At 35.5% G+C, this 15,597-nt stretch overlaps 1 long non-coding RNA gene across 1 annotated transcript; it reads right to left on the minus strand.

Annotated features, from left to right (window-relative positions):
- Positions 1-4,379: 4,379 nt before the first annotated feature.
- LOC116403162 lies at positions 4,380-5,684 on the minus strand. The gene is made up of 4 exons (XR_004215765.1): positions 5,648-5,684; positions 5,483-5,555; positions 5,349-5,397; positions 4,380-4,560 (listed from the first exon to the last, which is right to left on the minus strand). It is a non-coding gene; the product is annotated as an uncharacterized LOC116403162 (long non-coding RNA).
- Between the last annotated feature and the right edge of the window lie 9,913 nt (positions 5,685-15,597).

Raw genomic sequence — 15,597 nt, forward strand, 5'->3', positions numbered from 1 at the left:
GGTTGTTTTGGGTACTTATGGGTTGTTTTGTCTAACTACTTGTTTTGTGAGTGTTGTTCGCTCTTTTGTCTTGACCTCAGGCTGTGAGGTCCACCTTGTTGTTGTATAATATTATCATTACCTTTTCAAAAAAAAAATCAAACTCAATGCTAAGTTTGACTGCTCCCTTCGAAGTGACAACAAGCCTCGTTTTCGCCCTACTGTGGATCGAGGAGGATTCCTCCTCTTTTCAAAGCCCTCAATCAAACTTGACGTTATGTTTAAAACACTAAAAATAGATGGTCTAGTTTTGGTTAGGCCAAAAGCGATGTTTTCCCCCAAAATCTCTAATAGCTAGGGAACTCAACATGTTCTACTTGACCTAATTGACTTGACTCTGTATTTTTTATGAGCTTTTTTTAATGCATATTGCATATGTTTTTTTTTTATAATTGTTGATTGTCTCACTTTTTTATGGTCTGCATTTACGAGCCTCTTTTCTTTCTTTGTTATGAACTGCGGTAACTAGCATTGCTAGAACCGATGGGGTAACATTTCTATGGTTCTACACTTAGTTTCTAAGTGTGATTGCTCACCTCTAATTTTCAAAACACTTAATTTCTAAGCACATACAATGTTCACCTAGAAAAAAATGAAAATTGTTGTAGTTAAGATCAAAACTAAATAGTTATGAAATAAGACATAAGAGATTTGATTTTAACAACCTTCCCGTTGTACTTGGGATCCACTCTGGCTTTGTGCTGGAAAATTGGTTTGGAGCTGATCGTAAGCTTTCGGTTGCTCTTCTGTAACCTTTAGATACTCTTCAAAGCTATAAGCTTTGCTTCCTGACGAATAATCTTCTACTATTACAATACATAAGAAAATTCTATTTCATAAACCCTGTATCATAATTGAGGCTGATAGAATGATTATTCTATAACCCTACCGATAGTTTCATTCTTAACATTCATAGACACGATGCATGGCAGCTATCCAATTCTATTTCATGTTCTCGAGAATGGCTCGGTTTAACAATAATGTTAATTTTTGTTTTCTATTTTAAAATAATAACGCTGCTTACTAATAACTAAATGTTTTAAGCCATTTACAAATTAGATTTCAATAAATCGATAATCATATTTTTTTACAATATAGGACTAAAAAAGATAACTAATTTATATATATATATATATATACATACAACAGTATTTAGTTAAATTACAAAAAAAATTCTTTTGAATTTTGTAGTTTGTGTAAAAAAATAACCTTAAACTTTGAAATGTTAAAAAAAATTGTTTTGAACTTTTAAAAATTATTCATAAATACATCTACATACGTAGGATGAAGGTATTGGCATGCTTCTCTAAAAAAACTTTCCAAAAAGATGTTGTGTGACTTTTGAAAAGAAAAATTACAAATGGGGTCGTTTTTAAACAAATTAGATATATCGAGTTATGTTTCTTTAATTTTTTTCCTTTTTCACATATTATCAATCACATCTTACTTTTTTCTTTTTTCTTTGGAACCCTGCAAAAATAACAAAAACATTTATAATCACATGACTCATGTCACTACATTTTCTAAATTTTAAAAGTAGTAAATTTAAAAGTTGATAACCCTATGATTATCGTTTGATAGTCATCTAATATCACTAATTTTGTCATATTCGTAATATCCAAATAAGGTTTCTTGGTGAGTCTAGAGTCAACGTGAGGACTTATACTAAAAATATATTTATATTTTGAAATGATCTTAAGGTGATTAATAACATACTTCTAAGAACAATAGCGGTATCATCCACTTGTAGGGGGGAGGGGAGTCATCCACTATAGATAAGGTCCACTTGTCTCCCTCACCCAACTTCATAAGGCTGCCAAAAGAGTTAGGGATAATCACATCCACACGTTTACCCTTCTCTCGAACATAAACCAACTCTCTTTTCTTCCTAATAACGAGTAATTTCATTCTGATTACCTACCCCTTTTCCTTAATATGCCTAATGGGGGAGCTATTAGTCTTACTTTCCTCCAACTATTTAAAGTCTAACACCACATCCACAAGACACAATTGTCCGTTCCTCCTCTTTGTTTGAAACCACCTTGCTCACATCCTCCTCTCGATGAACTTTGTTTTCCACAATCTTAGGACACTTACCACTAGAATGCCCAAAAGACCGGCACAAATTACACCTTCGAGGCTTCCACTCATAATTCACAGTCATAACGAAATCCTCTCCCCTAAGGTGAATTGTAAATTCAGCAGGCATAGGAGAGTCCATAACTATAGTTTGCCTATAGAACTAGCCACAACAGTCAATCTGACATCTGTCCATAACTCCATTGGAATCCTACCTAGTTTAATCCATATAGGAACATAATAAAAAACAAAGGATTTAGGGACAATACCTGGAGTCCATTTACAGAGGAGCATACTTTTGGCAGCAAGATGTCGGGAGGCATGACACAATACTGGTACACAATAACAAAACTTGATAATTAAAAAAAGGATGGTGCCAAGAAAATTTAAATACAAAAAAAATGAAGGTTCTTGCAAGTGTATTGAGTGAATGGGAGAAAGAAAGGATAAAAAAGGTAGAAAGAGAGAAAGTCAAGGGTAGAGATACATAGCTTTGTATATAGAAACTTTATGTTTATACTCCATTATAGTTGTGGAGAATATAACATCCTAATATGTTTGATTCAATTTGAATGATGCAATTATTTATTTTTCTGCAATAATTCTACTTCTAGAACCTAAATTTTGAAAGCCTACTAATTTGTCAGAATTAATTTGAGACCCCACTTTTGCTCCCCTTCCTACCTACGGTTACTTTTTGCTTAAACTTTAAAAGTTGTTTGAAAATTTTTGCTGAAACTTGTAAAATTTGTTTGAAGTTCGTATATCTCTCACATATTGCAAGGTTTCTTAATTATTTTATTGAATTTCCTACATAAATGCATTCAAACATGAGTTGACATAAATGCATTTTGCTATCAAGAGAGTATACCATACATGCATGTGTAGGACTTTTATCCCTTATATTTTATAATTTGTCTTACTACTGTTATTGACTGATATACCAATATACATGTGTAAAGTATTGATCATATAATTAATATTAAATTTATTACATTCACTCATCAATTTAAGTTTTTTAGTCAATGTATGTTCATGATGTACCATGGTCATATCATAATAGAATAGATCCAAGATTATATATGTTCAAACCAACTGGTGATTTAATTATCAAAGATATTATGATTTTGTCCAGTTTCTTTTTCAGTCACTACTAGAAAAATGGATTTTAATCAAGACATTGTGTCGTTGAAAATAAAAGAAAAAAGAGGTGGGATGAGGTACATTGTGTTGTTGAAAATAAAAATATGGATTATTTCTTAAAACAATCATATTGACACAATTTAATTTATTTCAAAACAATTTTTGCGTCATTAATTAACAATTTTTTTGTCATTAAAAAAATTTTCAAATGAAAAAACCTCAAATTTCAAAAAAGTTCGAAGTGGGCTATCGAGTCGTTATGAAGAACCCTTGCCTCCAATTTTGTGCCACTTGTCGTCGTCAATTCCACACTCCAACCACTGTTGTCGTTGCTCCCACAACAAGCCTTCGCCGTCAAACCCACCAATCTAGCCACTTTCGTCGAATAAATTTATTTAGAAATATAAGTTTTAATGACACTTGAAATCAAGAAAAAGGGATATGAGGGAATAAAATGTGTCGTTAAAAATAAAAATACAAAATTTTTTGTGACACAAATTGAGTTTTCTTGAAAAATATTTCGCATTGTAAATAATGGCATAAATTATGTGTCATTAAAAATTAACCTAATAAAAAATCAATGTTTTCCTTCAATCATACGCTTTTTGATTTAAAACAGATAATTCGAAGCTTTCATCCCACTTGTGAACAATGACCGAAAAAAACCTTACTTCATCCCACATCGTCGCTGTCTTTAGCTCTCTCGCAAATGCTCTCTGGCGACGTTCCCCCCTCTCTCGCAAATACTCTTCACAACTTTTCCTCTCTCTCAAAATTAAGCTCTTCGCCCACCGTTTGAAGGAACTCACCAAATTTGCAAGTAATTGAAGAATTTGTGGTCCATGAGATCGATTAAGTCCATTTATGAGTTAGTTTGATTAGATTATGTCACATATACATGTATTACAATTAAGGGACACTTGTGAAAATGGCAAAATAAGTTATAATAATTAAGTCCATAGAACACATACTTTATTATTTGAGAAAGTAACAAAAACAAAGACCAACTATAACGACCCAACTTTTCTAGGTAAGTCGAGGTCGTTAATTTTTGACAAAAGACTTTGGTTGATACAAAATGAAATGTAAGCCAACTGAAAAACAACTTTAAGTCAGCCTGATTTTCAAATATTCCAAAAACTTAAAAAAAAATACTATTTACAAATAAAAGTTTGTAAGCTAAGTTTCAATACAACGTCGTAAACCTAAAAAAAACAAGCGGAAGCAAAATAACACATTTCCTATGGCAATCACACTTCCTTCCTGCCCCTCGCCGTTTGCCGCCTTTATTACCTTTGCCTGAAAATTAAACATAAGAAGGGTGAGTATAAAAATACCCAGTAAGAGACCCTCTACTGGTCCCGTCAGGGGAAAAATAAATTGTTAACATTCTATTGGGACACCCTGTACAGTCGCAGTCTTGTGATCCCGTAGGATGCACATTTCAGTCTAACGCCCGAGGGACGTACATTTCAGTGTAGTGTTCTGCAGAAACACATATCAGTCTAATGCTCCAGAAGGTGCAGAATAATTGGTGATCCCGTGGGACACCTACAAGGCACACATCCCAATAAAAGCTAACAATTTTTCCCCTCAATCCATTCGTACCATCTTTCAGTTACTTCAAAATATAAAGTTCTTTCACTCAACGTTCTAACAGTCAACTTATCTCACTTTAGCCCAATGTCTGTCAGTAACATACTAATACGTCAGTCAATTAAACTATATAGTCATAACGCCTCTCAGTTCACCAGCACACAGTCATACTTTAGTATAACGTACACCCAGTCTAAACGACAATCACAAGTTCACATCCGCATCTCATACAAACACAATCTACAATTGTCGTCCTGTCTACATCCACACACACATATATATATTCCAAGACAATCACAATATGCATTCAACATCAAGTCTACTTCAATCCATGTGTATATATATATTTTCAGTCATCCACAGTATACATTCAACACCAAACCTACATCCATACGTATATATATATTGTCTCAACACATTTACTCAATCAGAGGTGACTAACATTACAATTCAAAAGCATAGGTGAGTCCAGTAGAAAATAAAATCCTTACCTCACTTTTATGCAAGTTCTTCAATCTACTAAATCCAATGAATCAAATCCTAAACATAATCAATCATAAAATCAACATCTTTCTAAATAGTTTCAACCATTCAAATTACCCCATATGTAAATTCCACAACTTACCCAAGAAGTGGAAAATCAAGTCCACTTCAACCTTTTGGAAAATCAAGGATTCGCTCACTGAATCAAGATGTACCTTCAAGAATTAAGCATTTCGCCAACAATTAAATCCAATGGCAGCATTCAACAAAAACCAAGAAACCAACAAAAACCATAACTTGTTCTTACCCAAATATGAGCCCAATGGTTCACGGAACGAATCAAGCGGCTGTAAATAGAGCAACACTGAATGCGACTCAACTGGAAAAGAAAATCGGCTTCAAATCGTAACTCCGTCTTACAACGAGCAGAAGAACATCGACTTGATAGGGGACACGTAATTTAGGAAGAGATCGACTTGGATCCGTGTATGACTTCATGAGATGTCCATTGCAACCAGCCATTTTGTGTTTCTTTGAGCAACAAATTTTCTCCACTCGCGTCTTCATTTCGAGCCTCACAGGTAATCCTCGTCGACCTTCCTCTATAGTTTCTTCTTGGTCACTCTTTGCCATCCTCTTCACCTTTGTTGTATAACCGTTGCAATCGCGTTTTCCACGATTCTTCTATGGATTGAGCAACTTCTTGGAATCCATCGATTTATGGACCTGAAGATTCCAATCCGTTCTAAATAAACACAATCCAGATCAGTGCCACTGAACACAGGAATTTCAACCTTCTTGAATTTGCTATGATCGTTCGAGTTTTCATCCCTTTTTAAGTTGTTTGTTTTACCTTCTACCTTGATTTCCTTCAATGTCTTACCTCCACCTTCGATGATACTCTCAATCGTTGGTCCTTTGCTCGACGATCCTTCCATTCTTCCAGAGATTTTCGAATCATCCTTCTGCTATTCCTTCGATGCATTTAGCAACCGTTCTTGTTTTTCCAACTAGATGACCAGTCTTTCGATGCTTTCTGGCAAGGATAACAAGTTTTATTCAATTGCCAGCAACTTGTGTAACTCCACTTGTATCCCCGAGATTTCCTTATCAGAGGTCTCCAACTTCTCTTCGATCCGTTTTTGTGCTGCTCTATTGTTCTCCCATGTTAAAACGCTCTGATACCAATTTGTTAAGATACTGTAAATATACGGCAAGTGTATCTTACTTTATTGAATTACCTCAACGAATTACAGTATAGAGAATAAAAAATCACTCACATCTACTTCCTAAAGGCACATTCCAGTGAGGATCACAACAAAGAACAAGAAAAACTAAGAACAAACCGCAACCATGAAAATGACCAAAACATACAATAAAAAGAACTTGACTTGGACCCTCTACTTCTCCCGAGCACGAAAGACGGCAACCTCTACTTCTTTGGAATATTTTGTCCCCTTTCTCCCTCCTCTTTCCTCCCTTTATTTTGCTTTATAAACAAACTAATGGGAAAGATCTCCTCCGATATTTTCTCCTCCTATAATCTCTCCTATATTCTCGTGTGGGTCAATATTACCCTTTTTAATTCTTCTACTGTATTTAAATAATATTGGAGACATATACTTCCTAACAAGAACAAGATCTGAATTTATTATAATGTAACTATAAGAAAATACAAAATAAAATCAAGTATAAAGCACTTGGAACCCTCCCTCTTGAGTACTCTCACCCAAGCCTTATATCACTCCCCAAAATTCTCCCAACTTACCCTCCCTCCATTTATAATAACATGTAACCACCCTAGTTACCACACTTACATAATAACTACTAGTAACCACACTTACACAATAACTACTAGTAACTTCCTAAATATCTAATTACCCTTATACCCCAACCCTATACTAATCTAGGTATCTAACAAATTCCATAACATAATGTATTAGGGGAAGAAGGAAATCGAGGATAAAAACACTAGCTAGCCAACAAATATCTTTCATTAGTGAGCTTGAGCCATTTTACACGTAAAATGGGAAAAGTAAGCCTGAAACCCAAATTAGCCTAATGGTTGTCTTAACAACCACTACCCACCATCACGATAGAAACAACTGAGAAGGAAGAGCATGATACAATCCAACTCAAACATAAGAATTGATTTTGATGTTTAATTAAAAGTAAACAGGTAGTAGAATAAGAAACTATGCCCTTTTAGATCTAGAAGGTTCACAACAATTTCCAGCCTAAGCACAACTACGAGGCAATGGAAGAATAACGACAAAGGCCTTGTGTGCATGGAATCGCTAACTTTTGTGCAAATGAGATGATTATCGGTATTCAAAGGCCAAAAGGATACATAGAAGAGTGTTCGTCTAAGGTTGCAAGACTAACCCTGAAAAGAGAGCAATACAAAAATTTAGAGTTTTCCGCAAATTTCCTGTAATGACATGAGTGCTTGTACTCCCATCAGCAATGAGAGAACCACCAAGTCCTCAATCATCTGAATCAGAAAACAACTGCACATTAGAGCAGTCACAATTTGCAATAAATAGAACTTTTTATTGTTAGAATCTTAGAATATTTATGAAAAGTTTATGGGAATATTTTTCTTAATTCCTAAATATTTTCCTTTTTTATTCCTCTGTATATTCTATTTATTCTCCCTTGTACCTATTGTATTTTTCATCAAAAAATAATAAGAAGAAAAATATAGTGGTTTTTCTCCTGTACACAGGTTTCCACATAAAGTTCTGTGTTTATTTGTCTCCCTTTCAATATGGTATCTGAGCAGGTGGTCCAAGAAGGTCTTGTGTTCAAGCCTCGCATTTTCGTTTCCTCCCCAATTAAAATCCGTTTCCAGTTGTTGGGCCTTTCAAATATTTCAAGCCCACAAGTGAGGAGAGTGTTGGTGATATATAATTGAATTTTCTTTCTTTTTTTAAAAAAGGATACAAGTCTCACTATTGTTAATATAAAGAAAGAGACAAAACTCAATGTACATGAGGATTATAAAAAGAGCAAAAGGGAGAGGGAAGATCAACAGGTGCATCCGGCATCTCAAACTAGGTTGACACCCCCTTAGTGCCCTCAAAACATCCAAAAAGCGACAACACAAGATCAAAACAAAAAGCCACAAAAACAAAGACAAAATAAATGATAAAAAGAATCTTTCCAAAGCAAAATCATAATCCAAGGCAGCATGCTGAGAACAAAGAAGAATAAGCCTTGATTGGTTGAGCAAAAACTATTTGAAGCAGAGGGTTGATCCGAAAGTTCTGATCATCACAAATATCCTACGTCGAAGATCTTCTTTTGCATTACATTTTCTAAAATTTCCAATCCACTCTGTTAAAGGCCTTTTCAAGGTCTAATTTAATGATCCATTTTTCGGATACTATAGACCTCCACAGTTTCTTTTGCTATTAAAATAGGATCCAATATTTGGCACTCTTCCAGAAAGCCACATTGTAATGGAGAAGTATGTTAGGATTCTAACAATAAAACACAAATATCCTAACCAAATGGCTAAACAGAGCAGCACTCTGTAATTCTTTTTATGTAAAAGCCAAAAACACACTGTAGTAGATATGAAAAATAAAGGATGAACAACATAGAAAACTTACCCAGCTCCTTTATACGGACTGGATACCCTCAGGCTACACAGCCTTTACTCTCCTTGAAATAACCAAAAAAGACCTAGCCTCCCCCTACCCCAACATTACATATTTATACCTCTCTCTCTCATCCCTCCTGGCGGCCCCACCTAAGGAATTTCCCTTTCTACCGTTCCTTTTATAGGTATAGATAATAGGAGGTCTTACAAAGTAATACTTGGCTTGACTTTCTTTAATCTTTCTGCGAGAACCTTTCCAAACAACTTATAAATTAATGTTGAAACAACTTATAAGCCACACTGTAATGACATTCCTTCTCTTGACCGAACTTCAATAATCGACAACTTATATTTATCCACATAATCAGCAAAACTCTTAATCTGCCACTAGCTTCACCCAACCAATTCCTTTAAACTCCATAGTGCCTTATAATACAATTGGCAATCTCTTCTTCTTTGGTCTCCGGAATCAATGCTCTATCTGGATTAGCTTCTTCAAAAGATTTTTAATAGCAATTGTTTCGAATATGAATCCTCTAGTGTTCCATGATATAATCTCCATCTTTGCTACCTCTGCCTTATATCAATTCAATTTCACATGCTGCCAAGAAAGGAACCAACTCTTGAGGGGAAGGATACTGACCTCAAAAATTTCTTTTATGGGGAGGAAAACAATTTAATAAAATCTGGACGAGAGAGTCAATTCCTCTTGTTTCTCTGTCTCTGATTGAATTATTTCTTCCTCAACTGGTTCAATTATGCACTACTTACTTGACTTGATTTTTCCATGAAATCATCTTCTAGGTTCTCAACTTTTTTTGAGACAAGAAGTATCTTGCACAAAATTAAAGAATGAACCAAAAAGTTTGGAGGAGATTGAGAAAATTTATTACTTAAGGAGGAAGGCAGTACTGACCTTTTGCCAACTGAATTTGGAATTGTATCTTCACACAACTTTCTCTAATAAATCAGAATTAGCCAAGGTCATCCAAATGTTGCGAAAAGAGTTCTCCCTTTGGTATAGTCTTGAGGTGCTCATAAATTTTTTGCATGTATTGGAATAGCTTTCATTGCAGAGATATTTTAGTCTTGGGAGAGGCTGTAATTTTGGTTGAGAACTGAAAACAGGAGATGGCCAGCAAGTAAGTTCCTTGATGGAGGAGAGGACTCTGATTCTTCCTCCAATTCGTCAGAATACCAAAAGCCATTGGTATTCTGATTAATAAATTCTTGGGGCCTACCATCTGTGGTCAGATTTTAAAATGTCTGCAGATACATTAAGTTTGAAAAAATCTGGTTGGGAGGCTAGGTGAGCTATTTTTGAGATAATAAAATACCGGCTGGCTCTTTTCTACTTTCAAGGTCTGTTTTTCTCTCTTTTCTGTTGAAGTCTTTTCCCCTTCTAAGTACGTGGAGATGCCAGCTATACCCAAATTTGAATTTTGCCTTCTGAAAATTATTTTTTCCGGCGAGGATTCAAGGTCTGAAACTCTTTCCGGCTCGAACAAGGTTTTCTTCTTCATCATCCAACTTCCTAAGTGCTTCGAAAGGATTTCTTGAGATGGATGGGCATTCTGTTTGAGAAAATTCAGGTATCTGGGAGACCATCACTTTGGAGCCCTTCATCTAAAATCACTGAATTTATTCTACATAAATCAATAGGATTGGAAAATCACTTTGCAATAGATCAGATTGGATTATTACAAGAGCTTCTAAGGTTCAAAATCCCCAAATTAAGGGAAAATTTCCTTAGTTCTCACTCTTTAATTCTATACTTGCTGGTAAAAATCCGCAAAGATTTTTCCAAACTTTAATTCTTGCTTCAGAGAACTTGATCAGATTGAGTGTTCTAAGATTATACTTTCTAGTCCACCAAAGTAGCTTAAGCTTAAGGCTATAATTGAATTTTCTTTCAACCACCAGCTTAAACTTTTTGGTGAATCGGTGGTTTAATATTTATATTAATATTTTATAAAAAGTATACAGCTAATGCCATATAAAATAAATAAAGAAATACTATAAAATCTACATCCATAAAATATGCATGTGAACACATATCAGAAGATGGATATCGTAAGTTAGAAAGACCGATAACAAAATGTCATAATTAAACAACATCATATATTATGGGTAGTTTCAAGCTTCATTTGTCTATTCTAGGTAGGATATTGAATAACTCTTAAAAATAATATAAAGATTGACATCCCTAAACTTCATGCTTGCTTGTATACAACCTAAAAGTTCAACAGTTAAAAAAACTTAATCATTTTTGCAGGATGTCAGATTCGCCTTTCGAAATCCTACATGAGTAGAGCCAGCCAAATAAGCCAAGCCTCTTAAGAAATATGAGAAGTTCAATGACTGGGTATGTATATGATAAGCCTTAACCTCAATTTTATTTGTCAATAATGGAGGGAAGGAATCAAAAGCTTCTCTAGCGTCTCCCAATTATTCTAAGAAACCTAATACAAGGTATGTCAAAACATACCCTCCCCAAACAATCATAATAGCATTTATATGAAAGCATAAAAGACTCATGGCCCCCTTAACTAGCAACATTCAGACCAACAAATACAGCTTCCCATCCTCCTCTCCTGAATCCTTTCTTGTGCCTACAGGTGTACACCTTCACTACCATGGGCCTATCAATATTTAGAGATCGTAGAGGCTGTATGAGCCAAGGAGCTGAAGAGTAGGATTAGGGAAGTGTGGAGTTTTCTGCTCTTGTTTGGCCAAAATGTTGTGGACCCGACAAGAAAATTTCAATTTTATGCCTTATTGACTTCGTATGTCCTAGGCCCTAAGAGTTCAAAACTTTCTAGATTTCACAACTTCTTGGACCACTCCTTGTGCCAAACACCCCTTTAAGAATTACTAAGCCAAGGATATAAACTTCAATACCATCAATAGAAAATCTCATAAAAGAAACATGAATGATGAATATTTAGATAGAAGACTAATTGGTACCGTACCTTCATGAGCTGAGTTTTCTTAGTTTCGTCTGCAATGTTCATCAGCATAATTTTAAATGATTTTCCTAATGTTTCTCTTCAGAATTGAGGTCCTCTGATGCCACATTTACACTTCAAATTCTTGACAGAAATTTTGTGTACATGATTGGTGAATTTTTAGGATAAATACTTTATAAAATCTCATGCTTTTGAATTGGCTAAAGAGCATCCTGGAGAGCAGGTATCGTATACATCACTTTTAGATCAAGATTTTGTTAGAGTGGAATGGAAATGGTCCAGATTGACTCCTTTTACTTTCTTTGACTTCAGGGAAGAAAGTGATGCTTCCCAAACTCTCTTGGCGCTAGTTTAGAGCAAGAACAATGTGTCTCATCCAAATTACCAAGAGTATTGGATAATTTTGCAATACTAGCTGTCGTGTTGTTCTCTATTTCTGCAAAAGAAACCAGACCGTTGCTGTCATGCACTGCATCCTGGTTTAGATAAACCGTTATGAGAAAATTAAGCAACATATGGAGAATAATTTAAATTGTACTATCTTGTGGAACAAAACCTTAATTACACATACCCTGAATTTCATTTTCTTCTCCAAGGGGCACTAAAGTTACAAACTCGTCATGTTGAAAATTCAAATTTTGAATGGTATGCTGATCAGTTGCATTTGAAACGTTGCAACCTCGATTGGCAACACTGATTCTTGCAGCATACGGGCTTCAGCTTTAATAGAGAAAGTAGCTTTGGAAAGTTAGTCGAACACATTGAAATTCCCTGAATGTGCGAAATCCATGGATTTTATTACACATCCAAAGGTGAACGACTTTGAGGCATCTTGGTTATAATCAATTGGTTCTCAAAGTACGCCACCTTCATCCCACTACAAAACTATGTTCTGTCGAGCTGATAGCACACTTGTTCTTTAAGAACGTCTTGAAGTTATGGAGAGTTCCATCAAGCATTGTGAGTGACAGGGATGGTAGATTCATTGGTACTCTCTGGGATGTAGAGTTCCATCAAGCATTCGCCTTCTTGGGGACACGCCTAAATATATCCTTAAGCTGCCATCCTCAGACGAATGGCCAAACTGAAGGATTCAATTGTATGCTTAAGGAATATCTACGACATTTTGTTGATTCTGGACAAAAGAATTGGGCCTAGTTGATGGATGTGGCTCAATTTTGTTTTAATGCACAAACTAGTCTATCCACAAGAACGAGTCCTTTCGAAATCTTGAGTGGAAGACAACCTATACTGCCTCATATTGTTGATCATCCTTATGCCGAAAAAAATCCTCAAGCTCATAACTTTACGAAAAAGTGGAGAAGACTACGAACATCGCTCGAGCATACTAAGAGAAAGTCTCGAAGCGTATGATAAGAAGCATCATCCTCTCAAGTTTTGAGCGGAAGACCAACTCTTCATAGAGTTTAAAGCAAAGCAAATTTGATTTAAGGACATCAACATCAGCATCTCACCAGAAAATACGAAGGGCCTGTTGAAGTTCTGAAGAAAATTGGAAATGCATCCTATAGGTATCGTTGCCTGCATGGATAAAAACCATCTAGTAGCTCATGTGAGCAACTTGAAACTTACCATCAAGATCCAGATGCACCAGTAGTGCAACAATGGTGTATGGTCATCTAGTGACCTAAAGCAGAAAGACGATAAAGAAATGGAAGAAATCCTTCCTAAGAGAGTGAGGAAGGGTATACCCATGAAGAAGATACATGAATTCCTACTGAAGTGAAAGAACCTCCATGTGGAAGAAACACGTTAGGAATGTGCTGAAGACCTTGGAGCGTGAAAGAAGAAGATCGAGGAATTCTAGCTTCGCCAGTCGACAGGGACGTCAATTGTTTAAGTGGGGGAGAATGTAACAAGCATGCTTGTCCAAGGTGTTTACTTATGGCCGCATGCCCAAACACCCCCAATTTACATTGTTTTTATGTTTTGTATTTAGTTTTACTTTTTGCTTTCCTTTTTATGTCATAAACCTTGGGTGTGACTTGGCTTTTTCTTATGCAAGCCTACCAGAACTAAAAAAGTCTAAAATGTACTATAGATGGGACATAGTAGTTGAATTCCTGCCAAGCCTTGTTGCACTCTTCGCAATCAAAGTTTTTCTTTGCAATTGACAGTCTTCAATGCTTGCTTTAACGATATTTTCATTGAATTTCTTTCTCCTCACGTTTTATAAAACATTTTCTTAAGAACGTGAAGAGAGGCTACATCGTATCATGTGTTTGTCCGTGGTTTCTGGATTTTGATCAGCTAACTTGTTGTCTACGTAAAACAAGTGCAACATAATCGCTCCTCTCGTGTTTGAAAGCTCGCGATTGTGACACAAGAAATGCACTAGCCAAGAATGCACACGAGGAGGGCTACACGAAATGCCAAGCACGCAACCATGTGAGGTTCACAATGTGCTTGTGTGTGAGGTTAGCACGCGGGCATGCCCAACACGCGTGAAAAGCCTCTTGTGAGATTCACACACAGTAGCCAGCGCCCAACCAAGGCCCTACTACCCACCCATTCGTGCCAGGCAGTGTCATATTGCGTGTTGAGCTATTTTTGGTAATTTTTTGTGTTTTTTAAGTATACTTTTGATATTTTATTGGCAAAAGATAATTAATTGTACTATTTTACCATTATTTCAGGACATGAGAAGATCATACAAATTTATAAACCAAGGATTTGAGCTTGTATCTATGAGTGGAAAATGTTTTATTTAAAGTGATTTCAAGCATGTTCTTAAGTCATGATTTATGACGGATTTATGATAAAATGTTTAAGTTATGTTATGAAAAGTCTTTCAAGGGTGTTATTGTTTAAAGGTATTTATTCAAGCATATTGTTTACTCTTCAAAATGCATAATATTCAAAATGTTTTCCCACTTTCTAGGTAGAGATCGTGTCCTCTAAGCCTAACTTGCTACTACCTGTCTACTAAAGGATTTCATTTTGTTATCATATGTGTCCTGTTATTTTGTACTAATGATAAATTAGTCTTTTGTGCTATCAGACTTAGGCTTTTGGGAAGGTTTAATAAGGTTTTGTTCTAGATAAATAAGATTACGTTTTTTCTATGTAAAACTTGTCTAAGGTTGTTAAATGAAAAAGGTTTAGCCCAATTGGTTTTAGTAAAATTTATGTGTTATGTTTCCGCTGTTGTTTAGAGTTTAAAGGTTCAGGCTAAGGGTTAAATGGTGTCGTTCTTGACGTGGGTGCTATCGATTGGCTTCACGCCATATCTCGAGCCACGCAAGTAGGTTCTCGTGGTGGGGTGTGATAGCCTAAGTTGGCTTATTAACAAAATAGTCCGGGCGAGGCCCATGTGGACCGACTGGTAAAGGTTGAAGAGCAAATGCTCTACCTAATGAAAGTTCCTAACTCAATTCGCTTCTTGGAAACCCGCCTTGAAGAAATTTTTTAGAAAGCTGATGCTATTAATTAAACCACCACCCAAAATCTTAAGCTAGTGATTAAAAGTAAATTTAATTATATATCACTAACAATCCCCCACTTATGGGTTCAAAATATCTAAAAGGTCCAACAAGTGAAAATCAATTTTAATTGGGAAGGAAACACCAATACAAGGTGTAACGACCCAACTTTTCCAAATAAGTCGAAGTCATTAATTTCAAATAAAGACCTGAGTTTACGCAAAATCTCAATCTCAAA

This window comes from Cucumis sativus, chromosome 4, assembly GCF_000004075.3.
Source record: "Cucumis sativus cultivar 9930 chromosome 4, Cucumber_9930_V3, whole genome shotgun sequence".
Classification (NCBI taxonomy): domain Eukaryota; kingdom Viridiplantae; phylum Streptophyta; class Magnoliopsida; order Cucurbitales; family Cucurbitaceae; genus Cucumis; species Cucumis sativus.